The 27,532-nt window shown below is 39.8% G+C and overlaps 1 pseudogene; it reads right to left on the reverse strand.

The window, feature by feature from the left end:
* Nucleotides 1-8,896: 8,896 nt before the first annotated feature.
* On the reverse strand, nucleotides 8,897-9,868 carry LOC130544257 (mesoderm-specific transcript homolog protein-like; annotated as a pseudogene).
* Between the last annotated feature and the right edge of the window lie 17,664 nt (nucleotides 9,869-27,532).

The raw sequence follows: 27,532 nt of genomic DNA on the forward strand, positions 1-27,532 counted from the left end.
TGTACATATTACTGGAAAGACACAAAGCAATGAGACTGACTCAAAAAGAAATAGGAAGTCCGAATTGACTTATAACAAGAGGTTGACTTTCTAATGAAACACCCCCCCCCCCAACACACACACACAAAAGCCCAGGGCCAGATGGCTTCACTGGTCTATTCTACATTTTTTACAATATAAATTCAATTAATTAACATATAGTGTATTATTAGTTTCAGAGGTAGAGTTCAGTGATTCATCAGTTGTATGTAACACCCAGTGCTCATTACATCACATGTCCTCCTTAATGTCCACAGTGTAATGCCATTCTGCTCACCCCCTCCCCCCCCAGCAACCCTCAGTTTATTTCCTATGGTTAAGAGGTCTTCTCCACAGTTAAAGGAGATTTAACATCAATCTTTAAAAAACTCTTCCAAAAAATCGATGAGGAAGAAACACTTCCCAGCTCATACAATTAGTCCAGTAATGCCCTGGCACTCATAGACACAACATGATAACAAGAAGAAGGAAAAAAGGGGCTCCTGGGTGGCTCAGTGGGTTAAGCATCTGCCTTCGGCTCAGGTCATGATCTCAGGGTCCTGAGATCGAGCCCCACATCAGACTCTCTGCTCAGCGGGGAGTCTGCTTCTCCCTCTCCCTCTGCCCCTCCCCTTGCTCGTGCGCGCTCTCTCTCTCTCTCTCTCTCTCTCTCGGATAAATAAAATCTTAAAAAAAATGAGAAAAAAACCACTCACAGATCAAAGTTCCTTACAAATATAGGTACAAAAATCATCAACGAAATATTAGCACTACTAATCCTGCAACATAAAAAAAAAATTCTTTACCACGACTATGTGGAGCTTATCCCAAGGATAAGACATCAGTTAAAATGTGAAAATCAGTCAATATAATTGTTGGGGAAAGCGCTTATGCACAGTCTGTTAATCCCTGATCCACTGCATAAAAATGAGTCTAGGGACTGTGGTCTAAGATGGTGGAGCAGGAGGATCTTGAGTTCATCGGATCCCATGGACACACTGAGACAACAAGTACCTCTACGTAAGGAACTCTGTTAAATGACCTGAAGACTGGTAGAAAAGATCTTCCACAGCTAGTCACAGAAGAAATACCACATTATGAAAGGTAGGAGGGGTGGAGATGCGGTTGGAAACCAAGCCCTTGGTGTGACTAACCACCAACGGGAGGGACATTACAAGTGCAAAAAAGTGAGGGGACCAGACCCCCACATCAAGCACTTCTGGCACTCGGGATCCTCACTAGGAAGACAAGTCCCCATTATGTCTGGCGTTGAAAACCACCGAGAGTTAACTCCAAAAGCTTTAAAATTCAGTGGGTCTTAACTTGGAGAGAGTCAAAGGGTGACAGGCAACTGAGACCCCACCCTTAAAGAGCTAGCATACTAAATAACTCAGCTCAAGACACAGCACAGAAGCAGTAGTTTGAAAAGTGCCCAGAATACGTAGTGAAGATTTATTGACAAATCTTAGAACACGTGCCAGAGGGGCAGGGATCCGCAAGCGATTTCCCCAAGAACAAAAGTGCTGGTGGGTGCCATTTTTTCTTCCCGTCCCTCAACCTAGATAGCCAGACACTTGCAGGAGCCAGTTCTAACACTCTCCATCTACCTTGCTAGCATGGCGTGCCCTGCTCCAACATTCCCCTGTGGACACGTCCCACCCAGCCCACCCTCCTCATCAGGCGTCCCTCCAAAGTGGTTCCTGCCCCCGCCATATGTGGCAGGCAGCCCCAGCCAGGACCAGTGCCACACTAAGGTGATTCCTGCCCAGGGGAGGGTGTGAGAATGCCCCACACTCCAGTGCACTCATAGTTTTGCAGCCAGACCTCTCAACAGCACAGGGAGAAAACCCTGCCCAGTGCACCCACAGGAGGCAAAGCGACTCACTGCAGCCAGCTGGAATGAAGGCAATCACAGCTCAAGCACAACAGGAGGGTACATGCAGCCCACACAGGGGACACCCCTGGAGTTCCTAGTTCTGATGTTTGGGGAGGTTGTGCTATAGAGCAGAACAGGACCTCTTCCACATGAGGCCACTACTTTTGAGACCAGAAGATGTAGACGGTCTACCTAATACACAGAAACAATCACAGAGAGTTAGACAACATAAAGAGACATAGGAATATGTCCCAAATGAAAGAACAAGACAAAGTGACAGTAAAGGAGCTAAGTAAAACAGAGATAAGCAATACGCCTGATAGACTTCAAAGTAGTGGTCATAAAGATACTCATTGTACAGGAGAAAAGAGTGGACGAACTCAGTGAGAACTCCAGAAAAGAGACAGAAAATATAAAAAAAGAACCAGTCAGAGCTGAAGAATTTAATAACTGAAATGAAAAATACACTAGAGGAAATCAACAGCAGATTAGAGGATGCAGAAGATTGGATCAATGCTCTGCAAGACAGGGTAATGAAGAGCAACCAAGACAAACAGCAAAAAGAACAAAGAAAAATAAAAATGAGAATAACTTAAGGGAGTTCTACAAACTTAATTAAGGACAAAGACATCTGTATCTTAAAGATCCCAGAAGGGGAAGAGGGCAAGGAGGGGGGAAATGTTATTTGAAGAAATAACAGCCAAAAGCTTCCCTAATCTGGGAAATGAAAAATACATCTAGGTACGGGAATCACAGAGAGCCCTAACAATATGAACCCAAGGAGGTCCTCACCAAGACACATTATAATTAAAAAGGCAACAAGTAATAAAGGGACATAAAGGGAGAAAATGACAGTAATAAAATAATAGTAAGGGACTTTCACATTGCACTTCCATCAACAGATAGATCATCAGACAAAAAAATCAACAAGGAAACAGTGGCTTTGAAGGACACATTAGATCAGGTGATCTATACATAACATTCCATCCCCAAACGGCAGAATACACATTACTTTCAAGTGGACACAAATCATTCACTAGGATAAATCACACGTGAGGTCACAAAACAAGTTTCAATAAATTTTAGAAAGCTGAAATCATCAACCGTCTTTTCCAGCTATAACACTATGAAACTAGAAATCAGTTACAAGAAAAAAACTGGGAAAAGCACAAACCCCTGGAGGCTAAACAACATGTTACTAAACAGCCCATGTGTCAACAAAGAAGTCAAAGAGAAAATTTAAAAATATGTGGAGACAAATGAAAATGAAAACACAATGATCCAAAATTTGGACAACACAGCAACAGCAGTTCTAAGAGGGAAGTTCATAGCAATATGGGCCTACTTGCCTACTTCAAGAAACAAGAAAAATCTCAAATAAACAACCTAGCCCTATGCCTAAAGGAACTAGCAAAAGAAGAACAGACAAAGGCCCAAGCTAGTAGAAGTGAGGCAATAATAAAGATTAGAATGGACCTAACTGAAACGGAGACTAAAAAATCAATAAAAAAGATCAACGAAACCAAGACCTTGTTCTTCAAAAAGATAATCGAAATTGGCAAACCTTTAGCCAGATGCATCACGAAAAGAAGAGAGAAGACTCAAATAAAATAAAAAATGAAGGATGAAAAATAACTACCAACGCCACAGAGATGCAAAGAATTGTAAGAGAATAGTATGAAAACCTACACGGCAAGAAATTGGACAACTTAGAAGAAATGGATGAATTCCTAGAAACATGCAATCTCCCAATATTGAATAAGGAAGAAGTAGGACATTTAAACAGACTGATCACTAGGAACAACACTGAATCAGTAATGACAACATTCTCAACATGAAAGTCCAGGACCAGATAGCTTCACAGGAAAATTCTACCAAACATTTTAAAAAAGAGTTAATACTTATTCTTCTCAAGCTATTCCAACAAAAATAGAAGAGAAAGGCAAACTTCCAAATTCATTTTATGAGGCAAGCATTACCCTGATAACCAAAACCAGACAAAAACACTACAGTTGAACAATAACAGAAAAACCCACAACTGTAGGCCAATATCTCCAATGAACATAGATGCAAAAATCCTCAATAAAATATTAGCAAACCAATTCAACAGTACACTGAAAGGATTATTCACCATGATAAAGTGGGATGTATTCCACGATAAAATGGGACGAAGCAAAGGGGGTACAATATTTGCAAATCAATCAAGGTGGTGTTCCAATTTTTAAGAGGAAGGATAAAAACCATATAATCATCTCAACCATTTGACAAAATATATTCGTTCCACAGAGTGGGTCTACAGGGTACATAACTCAACATAATAAAGGCCATATATGAAAAACCCACAGCTAAAATCATTCTCAAGGGTGAACAACTGAGAGCTTTTCCTTTAAGACAAGGACGAAGACAAGGATGCCCGTCCTCACCACTCTCATTCAACGTAGTACTGGAAGTCCTAGCCGCAGTCATCAGAAAACAAAAAGAAATAAAAGGCAGCCAAGCTGGTAAGGTACAAGGAAAACTTTCACTATTTGCAGATGATGTGATACCCTATATAGAAAACCCTAACGACGCCACCAAAAAACTACCAGAAATGATCAATGAATTTAGTTAAGTTGCAGGATACAAAATCAATGTGCAAAAACCTGTTGCATTTCTATACACTAATAATGAAGCAGCAGAAGGAGAAGTTAAGGGGGAAAAATCCTATTTACAGTTGTGCCAAAAATAATGATGCCTAGGAATAAACCTAACCAAACGAGGTCAAAGACCTGTACTCCGAAAACTACAAACCAATGATGAAAGAAATTGAAGATGACACAAACAAATGGAAAGACATTCCATGTTTATGGGATGGAATAAGAAATGCTGCTGTGGCTCAGTCAGTTGGGCGTCTGCCTTCGGCTCAGGTCATGACCCCAGGGTCCTGGCATCAAGCCCCGCATCAGGCTCCCTGCTCAGCGGGGAGCCTGCTACTCCCTCTTCCTCTGCAGCTCCCCCTGCTTGTGCTCTCTCATTCTCTCTCAAATGAATAAATAAAATCTTAAAACAAATTGCTACAAATATTCCTGAAGACAGCTTTGTTAATATTACTTACCATTTTCTTAAGAAATTATTCCACGAAATTTAGACCAAAACATTAGAAAAAGCAAAATTAAACGTACAAAATATCTGTCAGAGGAAACATAGAAGATGGTAAAGTAAGTTCAAGTAAATAGTTCCGAAAAAGTAATATTATGTCATTAATTAATGTTATTCTTGTCATTAACTGATATGAAATTCCACCACACAGTTTGAAATTAACTGGATGGTTTTAAAAATGGCAAGTGGGCTTAAAAACCAAGATGACCCAACTTTTATTTATATAATGATATATTCTAGACTTTTCTTCTCAATAGTTAATATAGTTCTTGCCAGAATTATGGTTCTAAGTTGCAGGCACAATGGCGTACAGAGAAAAATGGGTGTATTTCCTGGACTGTTTTGATTTCCTTTCACATTATTATTTTAATTAATTGATTTGAATTTCTTTAATAAAAGAAATTTTAGGGAAAAAAAAAAAGAAATGCTGCTAATATGTCTATACTACCCAAAGCGATCTACACATTTAGCGCAATCCCTATCAAAATATCAACTGCATTTTTCATAGAACTGGGACAGAAAATCCTAAAATTCATATAGATCCACAAAAGACCTTGAGTAGCCAAAGCTATTCTGAAATAGAAAAGCAAAGCTAAAGATAACACAATTCCAGACTTCAAGTTATATTACAAGGCCGTAGTAAGCAAAAGAGTGTGATACTGGCACAAAATAGATACATAGATCAATGGAACAGGACAGAAAACCCAGAAATAACCCTACAGTTTTATGGTCAACTAATCTTCTACAAAGGAGAATGTCCAATGGGAAAAAAAAACAGTCTCTTCAACAAAAGGTGCTGGGAAAACTGGTCTGCTATATGCAAAAAGAAAGAAACTGGACCATTTTCTTACACCATATACAAAAAGAAATGGAAAATGGATTAAAGACCTAAAAGTGAGATTTGAAGGAAAAATCCTAGACATTTGAACAGGCAGTAATTTCTCTGACATCAGCCATAGCAACATTTTTCTCTACATGTCTCCTGAGGCAATACAACAAACTATTGGGACCATGTCAAAATAAAAAGCTTCTGGAGAGTTAATGAAATGATCAACAAAATGAAAAGGCAATCTAGTGAATGGGAGAAGATATTTGCAAATGCCATACTTGACAGAGGGTTTGTATCCAAAATAGTTAAAAAAAACTTATACAACTTAAGATAAAAAACCATAAAAAATCCAATTAAAAAATAAGCAGAAGACATGAACAGACAGTTCTCCAAAGACCTACAGATGGCCAGCAGACACATGAAAAGATGCTCAACATCATTCATCATCAAGAAAATGCAAATAAAATCTATGATGAGGTATCAACTGACACTTGTCTGAATGGTTAAACTAAGAAACAGAAGAAACAACTGTTGGCAAGGATGTGGAGAAAAGAGAACCCTCCTGCACTGCTGTTGGGAATGTGAATTGGTACAACCACTGTGAAAGATAGTATGGAGGTTCCTTAAAAGGTAGAAAATAGAACTACTTGTTTTCCAGTAATCACACTACTGGGTACTTTCCAAAGAATATAAAAACACTAATTCAAAGGGATACATGCACCCCTATGTTTATAACAACATTATTTACAATAGCCAAGACATGGAAGCAGCCCAAGTGTCCATCGATTGATGAATAAAGATATGGTGCCTACACACACACACACACACACACACACACACACACTGGAATATTATTCAGCCATAAAAATAATGAAATCTTATCATTTGCAATGAAATAGATGGAACTAGAGTGCATAATTCTAAGCTAAATAAGTCAATCAGTCAAGGACAGACAGATGCCATATGATTCCACTTATATGTGGAATTTAAGAAACAAAGCAAAGGAACAAAGAAAAAGAGAGAGAGAAACAAGCCAAGAAACAGACTCTTAACTACTGAAAGCAAACTGACAGTTACCAGAGGGGAGGTGGGTGGGGAGATGTGGAAATAGTTAAGTGGGATTAATTAGTGCACTTGTGATATACACTGAGTAATGTATAGAATTGTTGAATAACTATATTGTATGTCTGAAACCAATATAACACTGTATATTAATTTTACTGGAATTAAAATTTAAAAAAGAATGAAATACATTAAAATTTTAAATTAAAAAATGACTTTTTACATAATATGATACATATTAGAACAATATACATGAACCTTGAAAAACATCTGTAAGTCATTTGACAAACATGGGCATTTTGAAGCAACAATAATTAACATGATACAAATTAAGTGACTTGGTAAAATGGAGTTTTATTTTTCTAAAGGTCCACAGATCTTTCTCTGAAGAACCAAATGGCACTATGTGAGGCTTTGGCTTCCAACATTTTCTTCCAGTGTATTTGGCAACTTCTGGGTACCACACACAAGGATTTACTTGCACTTGATTTTATGACAGTTTTTCTTGAGAGTTTATGCAGCAAGCTTTTTTCCCCCCAGATCCCTCTGGCTTTATCTCTCTTCTAATGAGCTAAAGGAAAAATTGGATTTATTTAGTTTACTTAGCTTTTATCTCATTGTTTGCCTCAGAGTGACATCCTTTACAGGTTTCTACAATCACATCAAGGGTTATTTAGAACTTATTTTAAAAGTTCAAGTGGAATACTTAACATACATGATGAAATAAGAGGGTTTAATGCAAATTGTAATAAATTTCAAAGATTGAAATCCCACAATGTGTTTCCTTTCCATGGTTCTTGAGAACTAGAAATTCAGCATGTATCTATAGGAAAAGGAAAACAAAGGAAAGTTCACTATTCTGCCAGAGTATATGCTGGTTTAGTATCCTTATAAAATATATATAATATGTGCAGTAAATCATAATCTTAAGTATATTTATAATACTGCATTATTCAAACCAAAACCTACTTTAACAAAATGTCTATAAATAAAAGTAGCTGATGAAATGAAATCCAAAGTTATGACAAGGAGACTCACTGTGACTTGAAGCTGTGTTGCTAAGAGAACTTAAAAAAGCATGTGACCTTAAAGCCATTCAAGGACTTGTGCAGCTCAGGCAGACCTCTGAGTGTGGCTGGAGGCTGCCAAGGCAGACCCTCAGCCACACAGAACTGAGAGTGTGTGTTCTGCCAGACCACCTAATTTCATGGGCCCTGGAGCTCAGAACAGCAGCTGCTGTCATTGGTTGATGGGGGAGGTTCCATGCCTACTGCACAGTTTTATGGATGAGCCCTGACTACAGGTGCAAGTTTTAAAAATTCTTAAAATATGTCCACAAATGCCCTTATAGCTAGTGCAGCCCCTAAACCTAGGGCATTTCCCTTGCTGCTAAAGACCCTAATTCTGCACCCATTGCTCTGGCTGTCCCCCACGGGAAAAATGGTGTGTGTATCAGAGTGACCTTTACGTTATCCTGACTTCTTTTCCTATTCATCAACTGAGGGTGAGCCAGTTTTTATTAAAGTAACAACTATTGTGGCAAAAAAAAAGCCATTCAAGGAAAAGTAAGGAGGTACCCTCTCTACATTCTTTACTATATGATTCCAATTGAGGATGGGCCTGAAATTATATTTCTAAATATTTCAGAAAAGTCCATAGAAGTGTTAAAAAGACTTTTAAGAATGTCTCTCTGTCTTTCTGCATCAGTAAGTAGTAGTGCTCATCAGAATTTCCTAATAGCACAAAAACAAAGGCAAGTCCATACACTTGTTCAGTCGTTAGAAGAATGCGAGGTAGACCGTTAGATCACCCCTAGCCAGAGCTTCTGCGGGCTTTGTACCATATGCTAATCACCAACGTGAGTCAGGTGGACTTTCATGGCCAGGACCTCTTCTGGGCGTTGCTTCCTAAGTGGAATATAAAACAGATAAGGGAGTAGGGGGAGGTAATACAGGGGAGCTACTCTTTCCAGCTCAAAAGTTGCTGATGAAGACCATATATGCTTTCAAGAACCCCACATTTTCCTCTAGCTGTGGATAGTGGCTAATGTGGTCATCCAGAATCGACACTGTGGACTATGGCAGTGTTTTCCTGTACAGCTTCAAAAACTCTGGATACGGATTCACAGGATCCAATGGCCCATAGATAAAAGAATGGGAATAGTTATGGAAGCAAGAGCTCCCACCCAGCATCTTCTAAACGTCTTCCTCTGGTTGATATATTGTTAGAGACTGTTGATAACGAAGTTATCCCATCATTGTTGCATATCCCTGACTACATGTCCCACAGCTCATTCTCAGAGGGTCAGGTGTACAGCTAAAGACTGAGATGAGACCTTGGGGGAATCCAAAGAAGTTCAATTTTGTGAGGATGGGTGACAGGATGCCTCCATCTTTGAGAAATTTTGGAGAAAGAGAGGATAGTGAGTCTCAGGAAATCCATTTGACAGACAGAGACTCTTTATGGTAAGCTGACCAGATCCATTCTACTAGAATATATAAGAGCGGCTCCTGAGCAACGAAGCTCCATAATCATGAGACAAAAAGTTGGTCTTGCAATTCTGAAGCCCCAGATACCCCAAAAGCACCTCCACAATGCTGGTCTGCTCAAATATGGAATAGCAATCTGGTCTCAGTTTGTCACTGAAGCCAAAGCCCAAGAAATCAAGGGCAATCACTCATGAAACCTCAGGGTCAGACCTTTCCAAATCTTGTACCAATCGTAGCTGGATGCTGGAAAGCCATTTAAAAGTACAACTATCTCAGGAATTCCAACCACACCCACAGAGTCTTGGTAGAAGATGCATAGTCCCTTGTAGGCGAAAAATTTGCCTGACAACTACCATGAGTGAAAAGCAAGGGAAAGTGGGAGTCAGGTGTGATACGTGGATAGGCTACAAGTAGGGGCACAGCCCATAGCCCCACCTGAACCCACCATTCTCTCATCCTAATTCAGGTAAGATCTGGGCTACAAGACTCCATGTTTGGGGAGGCACATATTCTTTTCAATAATGCATGAAATGCATACAAACAACTACTTCACATGTACTCATGTAAAAATAAATTACAGAAATTAAACCAAAATAAATGGACTACAGAAGCATCAAAGAAATGCAGGCAATCAACGAGGTATTGTCCAAATGGCAAGGCTTCCCAGGGTGTTTTCTGTGAGAACATTAAGGAAAAGCAGATGCCATTGCTAATAAAAAGGAACCCGATTATGAAGGGAAAATATGTCATTTTTGTTACTAGAAATTAAAATATGATGAAAGGAGTAAAGAAGACTTACTAAACAGATTTCTGAACACTCCCATTTACAAATGAGGATAAAAAAGTCACATTTGAAATATTAGCAATCAAACCTTCCTTAATTTGATGAAAGATTCTAGAAACACATCAGTTTCTCTGAACTCCTATCATTAAGTCATCCTGATTACAAGGAAGCTAGCAAACGAAAGCCAGAGAAAGAACCACACCAATTTCCTCCTGCATCTCCACAAGAGATACACCAGGAATGTTCTTACAGGTTCATCCTGGGTCATCTTCCTGCTTTTTGGGCCAATGACTGTGGCACAGGGGCTCCCAGTCCTCCACTGGAGAACCCAATAGAGAGTGGGTTATGAGCTGCTCTCACTGCACAATCCAATCATCCAGGTGATGCATATTTGCAATATTTAGTAATGGTTTGTGTACTCAGATTACCAATGTAGCTATAATTGTGATTACCACTGTTTTATATAGATATTATTTGTCATTTACCCCATTAGCTAATTCATTCTATTACCATTTCTATTTGCATCTCAGATCATCTTCCCTCTTCCCAAATAACATTTCCAAGATGTTCCTTTAATATGGTGTCAGTTAGTAGAAACACTACAAGTTATGACTTTTCTCATGTGTCTGTATTTCAGAGTTAAGATCTTAAGGGAGTCAGCATGGAAATAGTATTCAGTGTACAGGGCAATTAATCAGGATTAATAGCTAAGGAAGGGACCAGACATATATTAATCAAACTTCCTTGATCAACATTGGATGTGGCCATCAGAGGAAGTCCCTGAGCTTGGGCACACCAGCTCTCTGTAGCTGAGGTAATGACTGAAAAGACTTCCAGCTGACTGCACTCTAAGCAGCTGAAGGGAAGAGTCTGTCTTTGGGAGGGGGTTCTTGGTGGTCCATATTCATGTCTATCATAGGTTCACTATCAAATGATACTCTGGCCAGATAGACAACAGTAGGCTGACAGTTATTTTCTCTCAGCACTTGCTTTTGGCTTCCATTTCTTGATGAAAAGAAGGATGCTGTCACACTATTTGGTTTTCCACTTTTCGGCATCATGCCCTTTTGTCTGCTATTGTGCTCCATATACTTACATCATAGCTTCACTACAATGTGTTCACATGTGCTTCCTGAATCCAAGATGTAATGACTTCCCTAAATCCAGGGCTATTACCAGAAATTTTCATTTGACTATTATTTTTCCAAAATTCACCCATGTTTCTGCCTCTGGAATGCCTATGAGATGTACTTAATAGCTACTTATTCCATTCCTTAAGTCTCTTTGCCTCTCTTTCATCCTGTTTTTCTCTTTATCTTTCTATGAGGTGTTCTGTATTATTTCTTTCACCTGTCTTCTAGGTCACCAATTCTCTATCCAGTTATGTCTCCTTTGTTGTATAAAAGTTCTTTAATCTTTTGTTCTAGTGGCTACAATGATTAAGTCTAGAAAACTCATTTAGCACTTTTTTGATAATGAGCTGCTTCTTCCTTACATGTTCTGTCATACACACACATTCACACATGCACGCACGCGCGCGCACACACACACACACATATATATATATAACACATTTGTTTTTTATGTTGGCATTTGGTAATAATTCTGTGATGGTTTCCATTCTGATTTCTTGTTCGATTTTGCTGATGGAGGCTACTTTTGGATTACATATTTATATTGAGGGAGTTTATCTGCAGGAATCTTACAAAAGCCTTAATTAAGATTAAGCTCCTCCAGAAAGGATTATTGTACATTTGTCATTTGATTAGGTTGCCACCAGGAATTATCTGGGTCATGCTGATAGTGTTAATTTGAACCCCAGGGCTACACTAGAACACTCGTGTGATTGCAAATTCTCAGACTTTTTTCCTTCAGAGGTAAGGACTGGGAATAGAATTTTCCTTGGTATCTCCTATTCCCAATGGAAGAAAGTAAAGTTTTCACATAGAATGCAGTCATTCAAGCACCACATCATGCAAAGCCAAGTATTTAATGTGATGGGTCTTATTTTGTCAGGCCAATGTGGCTAAAGGTAAAAAAAAAAAAAATCTGATCATTCAAATAGCCTACGTTAAAATATGTGGTCAGAATCAAGGAAAGTCATTTTAATACTATTAATCTGTACAACTCTTCTCTGACTTGATTGAAGTGGCAGATTTCCACTCGCAGGTCTGGACTCATAACCTTCTCGTCATGATTAAGAGCATACTACTTATCAAAGAAGCAAACAGCAGGTAAAGTATAATACCAGATTCCCCCTCCATTTTTGAGACTGAGTACCTAGTAAGACTCTTAGTAGCTCAGCCTGACACACCTGAGTGTGCACTGGGCCCATGGCTGTTAAGTCAGCGGGTACACATCCCTGATTTGTTACCTCAGAGCTGAGTGTGGCTTGAGTTGCTGACTGGATGCCTCCATCATCCTCATGATGCCAACGTGCTAGTCATTAGAGTTTGCATTATCCACAGGAAAGATTACAGGACTTGGAAGGGATAGAATCAGATAAATCTGGGCAACTTAGAATAGGAACTCCAGTTACTAAGGAGCTGTAATAGGCTAAACTTTTAGATTTAGCAATTTCTGTAGTGAGTTTGGATTCTCCCTTCAGTTTTTCAATGAATTTTGTAACAAGGGTAATGCTGAGTAAGTTTGAGTGGCGTATGTTTGACTTATTAATACTATTTCCCCAGGACTGTTGCTTATAATTGGTTATTTAAGCAATAAATCCATTTCTCCAAATTAATTTTTACTCTTAACCACACCATTAGAGAATTATTAACTACACCATTAGAGAATGAATTCTCACCAGATGCCCTTTGTCATCAATCACCTTCTGAAGTGAATGAACAATCAGATGTACTCACTTCCTCTACCTGTCTTCAACATCAACACTCATTTTTCCTCACTATACCTTGGATTTCATATCTGTCACTCACCCGTGCAATTCCAGTCTATATGGTGCATATACAACATTATTTTACTCATGTTCCTATTTGGTTTCTGAAATTACAGATAAAAAAAGGTTTTGGTTTTTGTAGATTTTCCAGATCTATCTCTGTTTGGTTGAAAATATCATCCTTCATAGGGGCATTTACGAATTATTTTAAAAGTACAGATGCCACTCTTAAAATATTGACCAAATATTGGTGTCCAAAGGAAATCCTAATCAGTTTCCAAGGATTGAAATCAAGTATCTTGGTATTCACAGTGATAAGAAGATAAAAAAATTAAAATACAATAAAATTAAGCAGCATTCAAAGAGCCTTGAGTAAGAGAAGGGTGAATGAGATCACCTTAGTTCTCTAATGGGAGTGCATATAATTGGCATCATGGAAGGTGTAGCACAATTGCTCATGTATAGCTCTGGTTTCATATCTCAGGTGGGTTGAATCATGTGGCCCCAACTTCATACCATGTAGTCCTAACTCCCAGTACCTCAAATAGGATCATATTTGGAGATAGAGTCCATAATGAGGCAATCAAATTAAAATATATTCTTTAACATGGACCTAATCCAAATGACTCTTTTCTATATAAACAGGGAAAATATGAACACAGAGACATGCATATGGAGAAGACAATGTGAAAAGACAATGGGAGAAGTCAACCGTATAAGAGTTTAGGAGATAGACCAGGAATACATCCTTCCCTTACACATCTCAGCAGGAGGCTGTTGGGTGAAATATGGACATTAAAGGTTCTTCAGGTGAGGGCTCATACAGAAAAGAGGAGAGCTGTGGAGAAAGACTATCATCACAGAGAATACATATAGCATCATGAAAAATATGTTGCTAGAAATATGAGTGTCAAGGGTGCTTCTAATGAGATAACAGATGGCAATTAGGAACTTGGTATTGGAAACTTGCAAAATGGCCATCCTTGTTAAAATGTGGCATAGCATTTAGTTGAACTGAGTGCTAGTATTTTGTGAAGAATATGACTTTTACATGATAAACTGGGACAGTAAACTGAGGAGATTTCTAAGCACAGTGTTGAAGGCATGGCCTGGTTTCTCCTTGCTACTCATGGTAAATGCCAGAGGAGAGACATAAATTAAAGAAAGCACATGAAACAAAAAGAAACTAGTATGTGATGATTTGCAATTTCTCACCCTATCCAGATAGCCTGCTTTTTAAAAAAGGGAACAAGGGTGTGGCTAGAAAACCATCAGTTGGGAGGTTAGGCATGTGAAATGTGGGTAAAATCAACATCTCATCAGTAGCCAGAGAGATGGTTGTTGAAAAGGTGAGTGGAGGACACTCCTATGTGATGGCTTTAACACCTTGAATTGCAAGGAATGCCAAAGTGTTTTATTCTGAAATTTTAGTATCAGTAAAAATGTGGACAACTAATATTGAAAGAGAAACAGATGGAAAAAAATAAAGGAAGATTGTTGTACTACTAGGATTCTATAGACAAAGAAGAGGGCCTACAGATGTACCTAGCTGGGAACATACATTATCCCTCAGAAAAGGGGCAAATGACCCCAAAGTAGGTTCAGATGTTGGCAAAGCTGCCACTGCCACTATGAACCCAGAAGTGCAATGCCAAAGCATAGAGCCATCTCCTCCCTCATTCCAAGGTCATATCCTGAGTTCCAAATGTTAGGGCTACATTTGTTGTTCAGAAGAATGTACTGCAGCAACCCTGGGTGGGTGGGAGGCCACCAATTACCATGGCTGAGAATGGGAAGCTGCCACCCCATGGGATCAGAGGTCAGAGCCTAGAGCCAAAAAGGATACTTTTCAAACACTATGATCTAATACAATTTTCATTCATATGTGGAATTTAGGAAATGAAACAGATGAACACAGGGAAAAAAAGAGGTAAACCATAAAACAGACTCTTAACTATAGAGAATAAACTGAGGGTTGCTGGAGGGGAGGTGGGTGGGGGATGGGTTAAATAGGTGATGGGTACTGAAGGAGGGCACTTACTGTAATGAACACTGGGTGTTATATGTAAGTGATGAATCACTATATTCTATTCCTGAAACTACTATTATACTATATGTTAACTGGAATTTAAATAAAAACTTGAATCAAAAAAATATTTTCCTTCCTAGGATCCAAATTTGCCCTTGACATATGAAACCTTGTCTCCCTTTCAATTTCTCAATTTTGAAATAGTGATGTCTACCTTGTGCCTGTCCGGCCATTGTATTTGGGAGCAGATAACTTGCTGACTGTGTTCACACATTCTCACTTGGACAGGAATATTGCCTCAGCATTAATCATAGCTGGAAATGCACCCATATCTGATACAGGGTATTTCAATTAGATTTCTCCTTAGCATTTGTGCTGGAATCAGTGAAGACTTTTGTTGACATTCACATAGGAAGAATGTATTGTGCACACTGGGACATGAATTTTGGAATTCCAGTGGGTTATTATGGTTTGAATTTTGTGCCCTAAAATAGATATGTTGTATTCCTGACCCCCTTCATTTTTTAAATAATTTTTTATTATGTTATGTCACCATACAGTACATCCTTACTTTCTGATGTAGTGTTCCATGATTCATTATTTGCATATAACACCCAGGGCTCCATGCAATATGTGCCCTCCTTAATACCCATGACCAGCCTATCCCAATCCCCCACTTCCCTCCCCTCTAAAGCCCTCAGTTTGTTTCCCAGAGTCCATAGTCTCTCCTGGTTCATTCCCCCTTCTGTTTACCACCCCCCCATTCTTCCCTTCCTTCTCCTACCGATCTTCCTGCTATTTCTTATGTTACATAAATGAGTGAAACCATATAATTGTCTTTCTCTGCTTGACTTATTTCACTTAACATAATCTCCTCCAGTCCCGTCCATGTTGCTGCAAATGTTGGGTAATTGGTCTTCCTAATGGCTGAGTAATGTTCCATTGTATATATGGAACACATCTTAATCCATTCATCTGTTGAAGGGCATCTCTTCTCCTTCCACAATTTAGCTATTGTGGACAATGCTGCTATGAACATTGGGGTGCATATGACAATTCTCTTCACTACATCTGTATCTGTGGGGTAAAGAGCCAGTAGTGAAATTGCTGGGTCACAGGGTGGCTCTATTTTTAACTTTTAAAGGGACCTCCACACTGTTTTCCAAAGCGGCTGTACCAACTTGCATTCCCACCAACGGTGTAAGAGGGATCCCCTTTCTCCACATCCTCTCCAACATTTGTTGTTTCTTCCTTTGTCAATTTTTACCATTCTACCTGGTGTAAGGTGGTATCTCAAAGTGGTTTTGATTTGCATTTCCCTGATGGCTAATGATTTTGAACATTTTTTCATGTGTCTGTTAGCCATTTGTATGTCTTCATTGGAAAAGTGTCTGTTCGTATCTTCTGTCCATTTTTTGATTTGATTATTTGTTTCTCATGTATTCAGTTTCAGAAGTTCTTTGTAGATCTTGGATACCAGTCTTTTATCTGTAGTGTCATTTGCAAATATCGTCTCCCATTCCGTGGGCTTCCTCTTAGTTTTTTTTGACTGTTTCCTTGGCTGTGCAGAAGCTTTTTATCTTGATGAAGTCCCACAAGTTCATTTTTGCTTTTGTTTCCTTGCCTTTGTAGAAATGTCATGAAAGAGGTTGCTATGGCCCATGTGGAAGAGGTTACTGCCTATATTCCTCTCGAAAATTTTGATGGATTCCTGTCTCACATCGAGGTCTTTCATTCATTTGGAATTTATCTTTGTGTATGGTGTGAGACAGTGGTCAAGTTTCATTCTTTTGCATATAGCTGCCCAATTTTCCCAGCACCATTTATTGAATAGACTGTCTTTTCTCCACTGGATGTTTTTTCCTGCTTTGTCAAAGATTAGTTGCCCAAAGAGCCAAGGGTCCACTTCTGGGTTCTCTATTCTGTTCCATTGGTCTATGTGTCTGTTTTTGTGCCAGTACCCTGCTGTCTTTCTGATCACAGCTTTGTACTATAGCTTGAAATCAGGCAATATGATGCCCCCAGCTTTGTTGTTTTCTTTTCAACAATTCCTTGGCAATTCGGGGCCTTTTCTGGTTCCACACAAATTTAAGGGCTGTTTGTTCCAGCTCTTTGAAAAATGTCATTGGTATTTTGATTGGGATGGCATTGAAAGTGTAGATTGCTCTGGGTAGCACAGACATTTTAACTATGTTTATTCTTCCAATCCATGAGCATGGAATACCATCTTTTTGTATCTTCTTCTATGTCTTTCAAGAGTAATCTGTAGTTTCTAGAATATAGATCTTTACCTCTCTGGTTAAGTTAATTCCGAGATATCATATGAGTTTTGGTGTTATTGTAAATGGAATGGATTCCCTAATTTCTCTTTCTTCAGTCTCATTATTCGTGTATAGAAATGCAACTGATTTCTGAGCATTCATTTTGTATCCTGCCACATTATTGAATTGCTCTATAAGTTCTAGTAATTTGGGGGTGGAGTCTTCTGGGTTTTCCATATAGAGTATCATGTCATCTGCGAAGAGAGACAGTTTGACTTCTTCTTTGCCAATTTGGATACCTTTTATCCCTTTTTGTTGTCTGATTGCTGTTGCAAGGACTTCTAGTACTATGTTGAATAATAATGGCGAGAGTGGGCATCCTTGTCGTGCTCCTGATCTTAAGGGAAAGGCTTTCAGCTTTTCCCCATTGAGAATGATTTTCGCTGTAGGCTTTTCATAGAGAGTTTTTATGAAATTGAGGAATGTACCCTCTATTCCTACACTCTGAAGGGTTTTAATCAGGAAAGGATGCCATATTTTGTCAAATGCTTTTTTTGCATGAATTGAGAGGATCATATAGTTCTTGACTCTTTTCCTGTTGATATGATCTATCACACTGATCGATTTGCAAATGTTGAACCACCCTTGCATCCTAGGGATGAATCCCACTTGGTCATGATGGATAATCCTTTTAATGTACTGTTGGATCCTATTAGCTAGGATCTTGTTGAGAATTTTGGTGTCCATATTCATCAGGGATATCGGTCTGTAATTCTTTTTGATGGGGTCTTTGCCTGGTTTGGGGATCAAGGTAATACTGGCCTCATAGAATGAGTTTGGTAGTTTTCCTTCTGTTTATATTGTTTGAAACAGCTTCAGGAGAATAGGTATTATTTCTTCTTTGAATGTTTGGTAGAATTCCCCAGGGAATCTGTCAGGCCCTGGACTGTTTTGGGGGAGGTTTTTGATCACTGCTTCAATCTCTTCATAATTAATTTGTCTGTTTAAATAATCAATTTCTTCCTGTTTTAGTCTTGGTAGTTTATAGGTTTTCAGGAAGGCATCCATTTCTTCCAGGTTGTTTAATTTATTGGCATAAAGTTGTTGATAAAGTTTCTAATGATCCTTTCTATTTCATTGGTGTTGGTTGTGATCTCTCCCCTTTCATTCATAATTTTAATAATTTGGGTCCTTTCTCTTTTCTTTTGGATAAGTCTTGCTAGTGGTCTGTCAATTTTATTGATTCTCTCAAAGAACCAGCTTCTAGTCCTGTTGATCTGCTCTGCTGTACTTCTGGTTTCTGATTGATTGATCTCTGCTCTAATCTTGATCAACTGCTTTCTCGTGCATGGGTTAGGCCTGTTCTTCTGTTCCAGCTCCAGCTTCTTGAGGTGAGAATATAAAAACTGCATTTTAGATTTTTCTATTCTTTTGAGTGAGGCTTGGATGGCTACATATTTTCCCCTTAGGGCTGCCTTTGCAGTGTCCCATAGGTTTTGGTCCGATGTGTTTTCATTCTCTTTGGTTTCCAAAAATTGCTTAATCTCATTTTTAATTCCCTGCTTTACTCAATCATTATAAGCAGGATAGTTCTTAGTCTCCAAGTGTTTGAGTTTCTTCCAAATTTTTCCTTGTGATTGAGTTCCAGTTTCAAAGCACTGTGGTCTGAGAATATGCAGGGAAAAATCTTAGTCTTTTGGTATGGGTTGAGACCTGTTTTGTGACCCAGTATATGGTCTATTCTGGAGAAAGTTCCATGTGCATTTGAAAAGAATGAGTATTCTGCTGTTCTGGGGTGTAGTGTTCTCTATATATCTATGAGGTCCATCTGGTCCAGTATGTCATTCAAAGTTCTTGTTTCTTTGTCGATTTTCTGCTTAGGTGATCTGTCTATTGCTGAGAATGGGTTGTTGAGGTCCCCTACTATTAGTGTACTATTATCTATATGTCTCCTTATTCTGGTTAAGAGTTGGCTTGTGTATCTAGCTGCTCCCCTGTTGGGGGCATATATATTTATAATTGTCATATCCACTTGTTGGATACATCCTTTAAGAATAATATAGTGTCCTTCTGTATCTCTAACTACAGTCTTTAGTTTGAAATCTAATCTGTCTGATATGAAAATTGCCACCCCAGCTTTCTTTTGAGGTCCACTGGCATGAAAAATGGTTCTTCATCCCTTCACTTTCAGTATGGATGTATCTTTAGGTACAAAATGAGTCTCTTGTAGACAGCATATGGATGGGTCATGTCTTTTTATCCAATCTGCAACCCTGTGGCATATTATGGGAGCAGTTAGGCCATTCACCTTGAGAGTGATTATCAAGAGAAATGATTTTAATGATGTCATGTTTCCTGTGAAGTCTTTGTTTCTATAGATTGTAAATTTCTGTTCTGTATCACTCTTGGGGTCTTTTTACTTTTATAGAACCCCCCTTAATATTTCTTGTATGGCTGGCTTGGTTGTCACATATTCTTTCAGTTCCTGCCAGTCTTGTAAGGTCCTTGTCTCTCCATCAATTCTGAATGACAGCCTTGCTGGATAAAGGATCCTTGGCTGCATGTTCTTCTCAGTTAGAGCTCCGAATATGCCTTGCCAACCTTTCCTGGCCTGCCAGGTCTCTGTAGACAGGTCTAACATTATTCTGATGTTCCTCCCTCTGTGGGTTAGGATTCTCTTCCCCCTGGCCGCTTTCAAGACTGTATCCTTGGATCTAATATTTGCAAATTGCACTATGATGTGACGCGGTGTAGGTTTGTTCTCATTGATCTTGGGAGGGGTCCTCACTGCCTCTTGGACATGAATGCTTGTTTCCTTTGCCAGATTAGGGAAGTTCTCAGCTACAATTTGTTCAAATATCTCTTCTAGACCTCTCTCTCCACCTCCCCTCAGGGATGCCGATGATTCTGACATTGGAATGTTTCATTGAGTCAATAATCTCCTGTAATCTACATTCTTGAGACTGGATTTTTTTGAGCCAGATTTCCATTTTTTCCTTCTTTTCTATCATCCCATCTTCCAATTCACTAATTCGTTCTTCTACCTCATTTACCCTGGCCATCAGAGCATCCAGTTTAGACTGCATTTGATTCGTAGCATTTTTAAATTCTGCCAGATTCGCTCTCATTTCCACTCTTAGAGATTCTATAGTCTCGTTAATATTTTTGTTAGCATTTTTTCAAGCCTATACATCATCTTGACCATTGTTACTCTGAACTCCATTTCTGACAATTTGGTTATATCCATATCCATCAGTTCCGTGGCAGAGGCCACAGTCTCTGTCTCCTTTCTTTGCCGGGGGGGATTTCTCCTCCTCGTCGTTCTGATAAGGAGAGAGGTTGCAAGGATGCACAGAGCCCAAATTATTGACCGGGACCCAGGCAGTGTGCACTTGTTTTATAAGGACCTTAGGGATGTGGGCTTCTTGATTTTTCAGACTGCCTTCTGGGGGAGGGGCCTGCCACGCTGATATTCAGGCAACCCCGCTTGGGTAGAGTTGCCTGGTCCCCTCTGAGGGGGGATGAGGGGTGGGCACAATGTGAACTGGTATTTCCAGGCTTTTGTTCTCAGGAGGCTTTCCCTGGTGGTTTTGTGTGACTCTTCTGAGAGAGCAGCAGTGGCCATACCCTAGCCTATGTCTCAGAACAGAGAGATCGCAGTCTGCTCTCCACTGAGCTCTCCTGGCCACTCTAACTCTGTTTCCGTCAATGCTGCCAAAAACCCTGCAGCATCCCAGGTTGTGCACCCTATAGCCACTCTCCCAGCCCTCACTTCCAATGCTGGCACATCTCTGTCCTTCGTGTTTCTAACACCGCCAGCCACCCCGGTTCCTGCTCAGTCTCCTGAGCTCCCTGTTTCAGTGTGGTTCACGCGCTCCGGAGTGCCCGTTGTCAGTCTGGTAGCGCGTGCGCTCCCTAGCTCCAGGTATCAGTCCAGTTCCAGTGAGTGCTCCAGAGCCGGTTTTCAGTCTGGTCACACGCGCGTTTCTGGGCTCATGGTCTCAGTCTGCTCTCTCGCGGGTGCCAGTCCATGAGTCCAGCCTGCTCCCCAGTGCAGGTGGCTACTGCTTCCCGGTGCCCAAGCGCGGCGGCTCCCTCGCCCTTCTGTTTCTCTTCCGATATCTGTGCGCGGATTCACGGCTCCCCACTTCGTACCTCAATACTCAGCACTGGAGATGTTCGTTTGTAGAGATCCAGATGTATCTTCCTACCTCTCGGGCTGATTTCGTGCATGTTCAGGATGATCTGGTAGATATCCAGCTCGATTCAGGTGACCAGCTGAATAAAGGTCCCCTACTCCTCCGCCATTTTTTCCTGACCTCCTGACCCCCTTCAAATATGATCTTATTTGGTAATAGAGGCTTTACTGAGGTAATTATATTCAAGTGAAATCATTAGGATAGTACTCATCCAATATGACTGCTGTCCTTATAAAAAGGGGATATTTGGAGTCACAGACACACAGGGAAGATCATATGGGTATATATTGTGAAAACATGGCTATTTTAAGCTAAAGAGAATAGCCTGTAAAAGATATATGCCTCATAACCCTAAGACTCACCCAACAATGTAACACACAATGATAAACTTGAAGGATTTAGGATTATAAGGCAATAAATTATATGTTATTTAATTTGACCAGTTCCCGATATTTGGTTTTGCATTCCTAGAAAACTAATACAATATCCTGAAATCACCAGACTCAAAACATAAATAATCAAGCAAAGGAAAAACAACAGGTAAAAAACAACAGCTGCTTCCTCCTCATTCTCCAACATGGGGCAACAAGGAAATCTCCTATTGGCTCACCTTGAGATATCTCCTCACACATCTGACCAACAGCTGTGGCTCCTTGGTTGTAGGTCCTTCATTGGCTGACTCAGGTAAGTGTGGTGCTTGAGCTACACTGACCAGAAACTCCCACCATCCCTATGATGAAATGTTGCAAGTTATGAAATTTTTGAGTTTTTCAAAATAAAAAAATTTTAGCCTGAAAGAAACAGACTCAGAGAAGTCTGAGTGAATTAGAACAGTAACTTCAGTTTCTAGGGAGCCTAAATAGGTTTTTTGAACTTTTGGATTTAGATAACTCTGTACTGATTTTGAGTCCTTACTTATGCTTTTAAATGAATTGCACAATATGAGTAGTATTGAAATAAATTTGACTTGGATATCCTTTCCACTTCCCAGATTTCTACGTCACTCACACTTGCACTCCCAGTCATCCATCCAGGACCCAATGATGGTGCATTAAATGTTGTTTTACTGATTTGTTGAAGATTAGTTGACCAAAGAGTCGAGGGTCCATATCTGGGCTTTCTATTCTGTTCCACTGATGTAATCTGTTTTTGTGCCGATACCATGCTATCTTCATGATCACAGCTTTGTAGTATAACTTGAAATCAGACAACATGATGCCCCAGTTTTGTTTTTCAACATTTCCTTGGCAATTTGAGGTCTTTTCTGGCTCCATACAAATTTTAGGATTGTTTGTTCCAGCTCTTTGAAAAATGCCATTGGTATTTTGATAGGGATGGCATTGAAAGTATAGATTACTCTGGGCAGCATAGACCTTTTAAGAATATTTATTCTTTCAGTCCATGAGCATGGAATGTTTTTCCATGTTTTTCAGTCTTCTTCAATTTCTTTCATAAGTGTTCTGTAGTTTCTAGAGTACAGATCCTTTACCTCCTTGGTTAGGTTTATTCCTAGGTATCTTATGGTTTTTGGTGTTATTGTAAATGGAATCCATTCTTTAATTTCTCTTTCTACAGTTACATTGTTAGTGTATAGAAAAACAACTGATTTCTGTGTGTTGATTTTGTATCCTGCCACATTGCTGAATTGCTGTATGAGTTCTAATAAACTGGGTGGAGTCTTTTTGGTTTTCCACATAAAGTATCATGTCATCTATGAAGAGAGAGAGTTTGACTTCTTCTTTGCCAATTTGAATACCTTTTATTTCTTTTTGTTGTCTGATTGCTGATGCTAGGACTTCTAGTACTATGTTGAACAAAATCCAGCAGAAAAAAGATAGTCTCTTCAATAAATGATGCTGGGAAAATTGGACAGCTATATACGGAAGATTGAAACTCGACCATTCTCTTACACAATACACAAAGATAAACTCTAAATGGATGAAAGACCTCAATGTGAGACAGGAATCCATCAAATCCTAAAGGAGAACATAGGCAGTAACATCTTCAACATTGGCCACAGCAACTTCTTTCATGACATGTCTCCAAAAGCAAGGGAAACAAAAGCAAAAATGAACTTTTGGGACTTCATCAAGATAAAAAGCTTCTGCACAGCAAAGGAAACAGTCAACAAAACAAAGAGGTAACCCACGGGATGGGAGAAGATATTTGCAAATGACACTACAGGTAAAGGGCTGTTATCCAAGATCTATAAAGAACTTCTCATACTCAACACCCAAAAAACAAATAATCAAGTCAGAAAATGGGCAGAAGACATGAACAGACACTTCTCCAAAGAAGACAAATAATTGGCTAACAGACACATGAAAAAATGTTCAACATCATTAGCCATCAGGGAAATTCAAATAAAAACCACACTGAGATACCACCTTACACCAGTTAGAATGGGAAAAAATAACAAGGCAGGAAACAGCAAATGTTGGAGAGGATGTGGAGAAAGGGGAACCCTCTTACACTGTTGGTGGGAATGCAAGTTGGTACAGTCACTTTGGAAAACAGTATGGAGGTTCCTCAAAAAGTTAAAAAGAGTGCTACCCTATGATCCATCAATTGCACTACTGGGTATTTATGCCAAAGATACAGATGTAGGGAAAAGAAAGGTCAAATGCACCCTAATGTTCATAGCAGCAATGCCCACATTAGCCAAACTGTGGAAGGAGCAGAGATGCCCTTCAACAGATGAATGGACAAAGAAGATGTGGTTCATATATACAATGGAATATTACTCAGCCATCAGAAAGGATGAATACCTACCATTTGCATTGACATGAATGGAACTGGTGGGGATTATGCTAAGTGAAATAAGTCAAGTAGAGAAAGACAATTATCATATGGTTTCACTCATATGTGGAACATAAGGAATAGTATGGAGGACATTAGGAGAAGGAGGGGAAAACTGAAGGGGGGTAATCAGAGGAGGAGAAGAACCATGAGAGACTATGGACTCCAGGAAACAAACTGAGGGTTTCAGAGGGGAAGGGGTGAGGGGATGAGGTAGCCCAGTGATGCGTATTAAGGAGGGCATGTATCGCAAGGAGCACTGGGTGTTATGTGCAAATAATGAATCATGGAACACTACCTCAAAAACTGATGAGGTACTGTATGGTGACTAACATAACATAATAAGAAATGTTGTTTTACTAGTGCTCCCACTTAATTTCTGAAATTACAAATGCAAGAACCCACAGCCCAGGCATGCACACACACACACACACACACACACACACACACGTATCTTAATGGAATCAAGTTCTTAAAATGACTTTTTACACAATACAGATTAAGAGAGAAGATGGCAGCAGTATAGGAAGATTCCAGCCTTGCCTCGTCCCATGAATACACCTAGATGACTATCGAATCAACCTAAATACCCCAGAAATCAACCTGAAGACTGGCAGAACAAACTGCACAACTAAAGGCAGAGAAGAGACCACAGGAAGGTGTGGAGACGTGGTTTGGTAAAGAAATGGATTGTGGCTGCTGCAGTAGGGAGGGAGCCACAGTTGCAGAGAAGGGTGAGAGACAGTCTAGCACACAGGGATGCCCACGTGGGGAAGATGAATCCCCATAGCAATTGGCTTGGAAAGCAAGAGGAATTGAATTTTGTGAGTTTTGGCAATGAGCAGGGCTTAAAGCCTGGAGTTTTAAAGGTCAGTAGGCTTGGCTCAGGGAGACCCCAGAGGACATTGGGGCTGCTCTTAGAGAAAAGGCAGGGCAAACAATCCACAGACCCACAGCATGGAAACAGCAATGTGAAGAGAACTGGGAGCACACAGTGCAGAGGTTATTTACTCACCTTGGAGTGTGTCCCACAGAGGCAGCATTCACAGAGAGAATCCTCCAGGAAAAAAAGAATGGCAGGCACCACTCCCCTCACCCACCCCTCAGCATAAGCATAGGGCCACATGTGAGAACCCGTATACTGATGACACTGCTATCTACTTGCTTAAAGCCGCAACCCCCCACCACACTCTAGTGGAACCAACCTTCCCAGTCATGCTTGCCTCAATCCTAGCATGGTGGGCCCTCTCACCCAGAACACTGGCCCAGACCCTTGCCAACATTATGTCTCCTGAAGCAGGAGTTTTTCAGGGCCTCGATTCTGGTGTCACTGATGACAGGTCTCATTTTACAAGCAGACAAGAGCACACCAACTTAAAACTCATCAAATTCAGGCCAAGGACCAAACAGGGCTCACAAGAGGCAAAGAGAACCTCTGCAGATGACTGCACTGAAGGATAAGTGGCCAGGACACAATAGTGGAGTACACACAACACATTTTGGAGACACTCCTTGAAGCACCAGGTCCTGGGGAACAGGGCACATAACACTGCAGGGCACTACAGGACCTCTTCTTCATTACCCTCAAGAATAGGAGATATAGCTAACTTTCCTAAGATAGAGAAAACAGGCACAGAGACTTAAACAAATTGAGAAGACAGAGGAATTTGTTTCAAATGAACTAACAGGAAAGGCCATGGCCAGATATCTAAGCAAAACAGATGTAAGTAACATGCCTTATAGAAAATTTAAAGTAATGATCATAAAGATAATCACTGGACTTGAGAAAAGAGTGGAAGACACCAGTGAGACCTGTAACACAGAGATAAAGAATAACATAACAGAGATAAAGGGCTCAATAAATGAAATAAGAAACATGCTTGATGGAATGAACAGCAGGCTGGAAGAAGCACAGGAACAAATTTGTGACCTAGAAGACAGAGTAATGGAAAGTAATGAAGCTGAATGAAAAGGAGAAAAAGACATGAAAAATGAGAATAGATTTAGGGAACTCAGTGACTCCACCAGATGTAATAACATTAATATTATAGGAATCCTAGAAGAAGAAGACAGAGAAAAGGGGGCAGAAAATTATTTCAAGAAAGAATCCACCCCGAAACTACTAGAAGTTATAGAGCAATTCAGTAATGTGGCGGGATACAAAATCAATGCTCAGAAATCAGTTGCATTTCTATACATGAACAATGAGACTGAAGAAAGAGAAATTAGGGAATCCATCCCATTTACAATAGCACCAAAAATCATATGTTATCTTGGAATTAACTTAACCAGAGACATAAAAGATCTATATTCTAGAAACTACAAATCACTCTTGAAAGACATTGAAGAAGACACAAAAAGATGGAAAAATATTCCATGCTCATGGATCGGAAGAATTAACATAGTTAAAATGTCCATGCTACCCAGAGCAACCTACACTTTCAATGCTATCCCAATCAAAACACCAATAACATTTTTCAAAGAACTGGAACAAACAGCCCTTAAGTTTGTGTGGAACCAGAAAAGGCCCTGAATCACCAAGGAAGTGTTGAAAAGGAAAAACAAAGCTGGGGGCATCACAATGCCAGATTTCGAGCTGTACTACAAAGCTGGGATCACAAAGACAGCATGGTACTGGCACAAAAACAGACACATAGACCAATGGAACAGAATAGAGAACCCAGAAATGGACCCTTGGCTCTTTGGGCAACTAATCTTTGATAAAGCAGGAAAAAACATCCAGTGGAGAAAAGACAGTCTCTTCAATAAATGGTGCTGGGAAAATTGGACAGCTACATGCAAAAGAATGAAACTGGACCCCTCTCTCACACCATACACAAAGATAAACTCCAAATGGATGAAAGACCTCGATGTGAGACAGGAATCCATCAAAATCCTAGAGGAGAGCATAGGCAGCAACCTCTACGACATTGGCCACAGGAAACTTTTTCATGACACATCTCCAAAGGCAAGAGAAACAAAAGATCAAATGAACTTGTGGGACTTCCTCAAGATAAAAAGCTTCTGCACAGCCAACGAAACAGTCAAAAAAACTAAGAGGAAGCCCACGGAATGGGAGAAGATATTGGCGAATGACACTACAGATAAAAGACTGGTATCCAAGATCTACAAAGAACTTCTCAAACTCAATA

Source organism: Ursus arctos, chromosome X, assembly GCF_023065955.2.
Source record: "Ursus arctos isolate Adak ecotype North America chromosome X, UrsArc2.0, whole genome shotgun sequence".
NCBI classification, from domain to species: Eukaryota; Metazoa; Chordata; class Mammalia; order Carnivora; family Ursidae; genus Ursus; species Ursus arctos.